Raw genomic sequence first — 7,372 nt, 5'->3', positions numbered from 1 at the left:
GGGACGCCAGAAGAGAAGGAGCAGGCAGTGCCCCCTAGGGACGCCAGAAGAGAAGTAGCAGGCAGTGCCCCAGAGGGACGCCAGAAGAGGAGGAGCGGGCAGTGCCCCCTAGGGACGCCAGAAGAGGAGGAGCAGGCAGTGCCCCCTAGGGACGCCAGAAGAGAAGTAGCAGGCAGTGCCCCCTAGGGATGCCAGAAGAGAAGGAGCAGGCAGTGCCCCCCTGGGGACTCCAGAAGAGAAGGAGAAGGCAGTGCCCCCGAGGGACGCCAGAAGAGAAGTAGCAGGCAGTGCCCCCTAGGGATGCCAGAAGAGAAGTAGCAGGCAGTGCCCCCTAGGGACGCCAGAAGAGAAGTAGCAGGCAGTGCCCCCTAGGGACGCCAGAAGAGAAGTAGCAGGCAGTGCCCCCTAGGGACGCCAGAAGAGAAGTAGCAGGCAGTGCCCCCTAGGGACGCCAGAAGAGGAGGAGCGGGCAGTGCCCCCTAGGGACGCCAGAAGAGAAGTAGCAGGCAGTGCCCCCTAGGGACGCTAGAAGAGAAGTAGCAGGCAGTGCCCCCTAGGGACGCCAGAAGAGAAGGAGCAGGCAGTGCCCCCTAGGGACGCCAGAAGAGAAATAGCAGGCAGTGCCCCAGAGGGACGCCAGAAGAGGAGGAGCGGGCAGTGCCCCCTAGGGACGCCAGAAGAGGAGGAGCAGGCAGTGCCCCCTAGGGACGCCAGAAGAGAAGTAGCAGGCAGTGCCCCCTAGGGATGCCAGAAGAGAAGGAGCAGGCAGTGCCCCCCTGGGGACTCCAGAAGAGAAGGAGAAGGCAGTGCCCCCGAGGGACGCCAGAAGAGAAGTAGCAGGCAGTGCCCCCTAGGGATGCCAGAAGAGAAGTAGCAGGCAGTGCCCCCTAGGGACGCCAGAAGAGAAGTAGCAGGCAGTGCCCCCTAGGGACGCCAGAAGAGAAGTAGCAGGCAGTGCCCCCTAGGGACGCCAGAAGAGAAGTAGCAGGCAGTGCCCCCTAGGGATGCCAGAAGAGAAGGAGCAGGCAGTGCCCCCCTGGGGACTCCAGAAGAGAAGGAGCAGGCAGTGCCCCCGAGGGACGCCAGAAGAGAAGTAGCAGGCAGTGCCCCCTAGGGACGCCAGAAGAGAAGTAGCAGGCAGTGCCCCCTAGGGAAGCCAGAAGAGAAGTAGCAGGCAGTGCCCCCTAGGGACGCCAGAAGAGGAGGAGCGGGCAGTGCCCCCTAGGGACGCCAGAAGAGGAGGAGCGGGCAGTGCCCCCTAGGGACGCTAGAAGAGGAGGAGCGGGCAGTCTCCACTGGGGACCCCAGAAGAGGGGAATCGGGGTTGCTCTGTCCATTACTCAGTCGGTAAGTAGAACACTTTTTGTTATTTAAAAAAAACAATTCTTTTCCACTTGAAAGATTAAAGCGATATAAAACCAGAAATGTTACTTATTGCAGAGTCCCCCCCCCCTTGTGATCCGGCCAGAAACACACCTCCTGTATGAGAGCGCCCCCCACTATGGATGAAGGACAGACTTGTATAAAGTACTCGAAATTTCTACTTGAGTAAAAGTACAAGTGCTCGATCAAAAAATTACTTGAGTAGAAGTGGAAGTGCTCGCAGAAAAAGTTACTTAAGTAGAAGTACTAAAGTATTCAACATTTTTTTTACTTAAGTATTGCAAGTAGTTTTTTCAAAAAATTTGCTACTTAAGTACTAAAAGTAAAAAGTACCAGTAGTTTTGAAAAAAAAATACTACTCAAGTACTGAAAGTAGAAGTACAAGTACTGTGTTATGTAGTTATTAAAGAAAGAAGTCAAAAGTTTGAACATCATATTGTTTTTTATTATTTCAAATGATTTATTCAAATGATTAACCTGTGTTTGTTAGTAGTTTCTTGATGCACTTTAAGCACTGTAGCACCATTTATTTGTTTGTTTCATATTTTCTTTTTATTGGAAAGATTTGGTATAGCAGCTTTTATTATACACAGCCTTTATTTTCCTATGCGCTGATTTACAAATGACATTATACACATTTTTTTGAGCTTTATGCAACCTGCCATCTACTGTTCTGGCAGTGGTAATTTTTTTAAAAGTAACGAGTAACTATGCAGCACAAAAAAAAAATACTTGAGTAGAAGTATCGAAATCATCGAAAAAATGTAGTGAAGTAAAAGTAGAAGTAGGAGAAAAAAATTCTACTCTAGGAAAGTACAGATACCGCATTTCGGTACTTAAGTACAGTACTTAAGTAGTTCTACTTCGTTACTATACATCTCTGATGAAGGAGCACAGGGGGCACAGCAGACAGCAGCATTGCCAGTCTGGGGGGAGGGGAGTGGTCGATGGACTAGCAGATTTAGATACACTAACAAATTGAAGCCAAACTCCACCTCACACTTTATAATCAGTTACAGTTTTCTTCCTTTTGGGATAAAAGCTGATCATTGTCAGCACCCCTGCCAGTGGTAAATGGTTTTTCTCATTCCTGTAACTGCTACTTCTGCAGGACAGCTTTTTCTGCTGAAAAACAACAGACTTGCTGGTTGGATCACCGGGTGAATATAGAAGAAAGAAAGCCTGAAAAAGAAAACAAATGCAGACGTCGCCTCTAAGAATTGGAAATCTGCAATATAAGAAATTTCTGATTCTGACTTTATTGTGACTCAGAAACATTTCTTTCCTCCTCTATCACTCCCCGCCAGGACAGTTGGCTCCTCCCCTTCTTTAGGTACCTCTTGTAGCCAACCAGTGAAGAGAAAGACAGGCGCCACTGTAGTTAGCCAAAAAGGTTTATTGCACAACATACATAATCACTTACACATAGGTAAGCTCCAGTCCGTATGGCAGCGTCCACCGGTCCGGAGGTGACGTCACAGGAAGCTGGTCGGGGAACCGGTTACACCGGAAGCCGCAATGGAACGCAGGCTCCCGGAAATGACGCAACGCGTTTCGGAGCATGCGCACTCGGCTCCTTTCTCAAGCGTCTTGACGTCACCTCTGGATCGTGCGCCTGGAGACGCTGCCATACGGACTGGAGCTTACCTATGTGTAAGTGATTATGTATGCTGTGCAATAAACCTTATTGGCTAACTACAGTGGCGCCTGTCTTTCTCTTCACTTCTGCCAGCGGATTCTTCGGAGTTATTCCCGCCAGCGCTGCCTTGTATCCATCCATCCGGGACAGTTCCTAATAGGAATTTGGAGGCATCCCCTGCGCCCCTCTTACAGCGGTGGACTCCTTCCCTTCTTACTTAGAAGCGCCCAACAACTACTCTCTTGTAGCCAACCGTGTGCTGAGGAGGAACCTGCATGTGCTCACTCACATCGGGTTCTGCACCAGAAAGCCACGCCCCTCACTCCCTCCGCACAGGAGCCAATGGGTTCACTGCCCTCCCCTTCTTCTGTAAAGGTGGTGAGGTGAGTGATGTTGGCAGGTAGGGGGTGGGGGTGGGGTAGGACAGGTCACGGAGCGTTGATTCCCTAATTTAAGGAATGCACTTCCTGCATTATGGTAAAAAATGCTCCAGTACCCTCTGCTCCTCCCCCTGCCCCTCCCCTCCCCAAACATTTAACTGCCCTCCATCCCGGGGCAGAGGTGGATACTGATAGGTTCCTGCTACTATCAGTCAAAGTGCTGGGAGGAGGGAGCTGACACTGTGTGTATCAATGGATGCACACAGCACAAGCCAAGGACACACAGCCATCTATAGGACAAAAACGGTGCTGCAGCTTCAGGACCGGGGGCAAGAGACAAAAAGGACATCAAAGAAGAATTCCTCTACAAAATATAATATAATATATATATATATACACACTATATTACCAAAAGTATTGGGACCCCTCTCTATATACACTATATTACCAAAAGTATTGGGACCCCTCTCTATATACACTATATTACCAAAAGTATTGGGACCCCTCTCTATATACACTATATAACCAAAAGTATTGGAACCCCTCTCTATATACACTATATTACCAAAAGTATTGGGACCCCTCTCTATATACACTATATTACCAAAAGTATTGGGACACCTCTCTATATACACTATATTACCAAAAGTATTGGGACGCCTCTCTATATACACTATATTACCAAAAGTATTGGGACGCCTCTCTATATACACTATATTACCAAAAGTATTGGGACCCCTCTCTATATACACTATATTACCAAAAGTATTGGGACGCCTCTCTATATACACTATATTACCAAAAGTATTGGGACTCCTCCCTATATACACTATATTACCAAAAGTATTGGGACGCCTCTCTGTATACACTATATTACCAAAAGTATTGGGACCCCTCTCTATATACACTATATTACCAAAAGTATTGGGACGCCTCTCTATATACACTATATTACCAAAAGTATTGGGACGCCTCTCTATATACACTATACTACCAAAAGTATTGGGACGCCTGCCTTTACACACACATGACCTTTAATGACCCCCAGTCTTAGTCCGTAGGGTTCAATATTGAGTTGGCTCCACCCTTTGCAGCTATAACAGCTTCAACTCTTCTGGGAAGGCCGTCCACAAGGTTTAGGAGTGTCTATGGGAATGTTTCACCATTCTTCCAAAAGCGCATTTGTGAGGTCAGGCACTGATGTTGGATGAGAAGGTCTGGCTCGCAGTCTCCGCTCTAATTCATCCCAAAGGTGTTCTATGGGGTTGAGGTCAGGACTCTGTGCAGGCCAGTCAAGTTCCTCCACCCCAAACTCATTCATCCATGAGAGAGCAGAATGACAGAGAGATAAGCCCATCACTGTGCTGCTTCTCCTTTCGCTGTCCAATCACAGGCTGGGGGCGTGTCAAGGATGACCTGGACTCAGAGAAAGGGCTGAGTGACTCTGGCCATCAAACTGAGGATATCTAGTGGCAGAAAAGAAGTACTGCAGGGGGAATCTCCGGATGGATTGAAGTGTGATTTTGCTACAAAATAGATTTTTTCCTTTATTTGTATCTTTCATGTTTGTGGGTCCAACGCTTGGCTTCCTCCAGGTTGTATTGAAGCCGGAGGGTCTCCAGCCGTGTATCTATTAGAAATAATATGGATTTCCACCTGCCAGCTGACTCATTCCTCCTCATTATATGCCCCCCATTTACAGCTGTCATCTCCCGTCTCCATCCCCCTCCCCTCTACTACCGCCATCCCCCCCCCCCCCATCCCGGAGATGCACCATCCAATGTGTATCAAATATAGCTGCCTCCCCGTATAACGCACGGCGTGATTCAGAGCTGCACAAAAAGTCAAAAACAGTTTTTTTCTGGCTCTAAATGACGATGTGGGGGGAGGGGGAGGGGATGACAGCCACACACCATCTGCAATTTTTATTTTATAATTTACACACAAACATTAAACTGACAGACGATGAGAAGGGAGACAGAATTCAGGTGTATGATTGGATATTGTCTCTCTGTATATGGGGTGATGGGAGCCGGTATGGGGGTGTATATGGGGTGATGGGAGCTGGTATGGGGGTGTATATGGGGTGATGGGAGCCGGTATGGGGGTGTATATGGGGTGATGGGAGCCGGTATGGGGGTGTATATGGGGTGAATGGAGCAGGTATGGGGGTGTATATGGGGTGAATGGAGCCGGTATGGGGGTGTATATGGGGTGATGGGAGCCGGTATGGGGGTGTATATGGGGTGATGGGAGCCGGTATGGGGGTGTATATGGGGTGAATGGAGCAGGTATGGGGGTGTATATGGGGTGATGGGAGCCGGTATGGGGGTGTATATGGGGTGATGGGAGCCGGTATGGGGGTGTATATGGGGTGATGGGAGCCGGTATGGGGGTGTATATGGGGTGAATGGAGCAGGTATGGGGGTGTATATGGGGTGAATGGAGCCGGTATGGGGGTGTATATGGGGTGAATGGAGCAGGTATGGGGGTGTATATGGGGTGATGGGAGCCGGTATGGGGGTGTATATGGGGTGAATGGAGCAGGTATGGGGGTGTATATGGGGTGAATGGAGCCGGTATGGGGGTGTATATGGGGTGAATGGAGCAGGTATGGGGGTGTATATGGGGGGGGGGGGTGATAGGAGCGGACAGTGTTGTACATTCTATACATCATTGGTTATTATTGATCGGATCCAATAATCATTCTTTAGACCTCCCAGTCAGCGCACTCTACATTAACCATCTCCCTGCCACAGCTCTTAGTGTACTCCTGTTATAGTAGTTATTTTAGTAGAGTAAATCAGATACAGGGGTTATAAAGGCTCTTTCATGTATTCTCTGCAAAAAAAACTTCCGTGTTCATTTCCCCAGCCCCCCCCCCCCCCCTTATACTTACCTGACCCCAATCTCAGCCCAGCCATGTGAAAGTCTGCAGCAACACCGCCCTCTCCTTCTCTCCCCCCCTCCCTCTCCTCTCTCTATTTCTCCCCCCCCCTCTCCTTCTCTCCCCCCTCCCTCTCCTCTCTCTATTTCTCCCCCCCCTCTCCTCCCTCCCACTTTTTATCTCCTCTCTACTCTCTCTCTCTCCACCCTTTCTCTCTCCTCTTTCCCCCCTCTCACTTTTTCCTCATTCTCCTCCCTCTCTCCTCCCTCTCGTTCTCCTCTCTCTCTCCCCCCCTTCTCTCCTCTCTCCCCTCCCTCCCTCTCTCCTCCCTCTCGTTCTCCTCTCTCTCTCCCCCCCTTCTCTTCTCTCTCCCCCCCTTCTCTCTCTCTCCCCCCTTCTCTCTCTCCCCCCCTTCTCTCTCTCTCTCCCCTCTCTCTCCCCCTTCTCTCCTCTCTCCCCTCCCTCCCTCTCTCCTCCCTCTCGTTCTCCTCTCTCTCTCCCCCCCTTCTCTCTCTCTCCCCCCTTCTCTCTCTCCCCCCCTTCTCTCTCTCTCTCCCCTCTCTCTCCCCCTTCTCTTCTCTCTCCTCACTCTCCTCCCTCTCTCTCTCTCCCCCCCTTCTCTCTCCTCACTCTCTCTCTCTCTCCCCCCCTTCTCTCTCCTCACTCTCCTCCCTCTCTCTCTCTCCCCCCCCTTCTCTCCCCCCTTCTCTTCTCCCTCTCTCTCTCTCTCCTCCCCTCCCCTCTCTCTCTCTCCTCCCCTCCCCCCTCTCTCTCTCCTCCCTGGAGGCTGCAGTTGGAGTCATTGTCTCCTGCTGCACTCAATCACAGCCTGCAAGGAGGGAGCGGGGTCAGGGTCAGGCTACGCTCTGTATGTCAATGGACACACAGAGCACAGCTTAGGTTGGAGTGACCCCATAGTACACAGCTATCTATGGGGGCATGGAGAACTCAGCAGGGGGGAGGAGCCAGGAGCACCAGCAGGTGCAAAACCATTACAGAGCAGCTTAGTATAAAATGTTTTCTATTTTTAAAAAAATATTTTGTGTTTACTTAAAGCACCCTGGAGCATAAAATGCTGCTGGG

This window comes from Pelophylax lessonae, assembly GCF_965119305.1.
Source record: "Pelophylax lessonae genome assembly, chromosome: 11".
NCBI lineage: Eukaryota > Metazoa > Chordata > Amphibia > Anura > Ranidae > Pelophylax > Pelophylax lessonae.
This window is presented reverse-complemented; position numbering follows the sequence as displayed.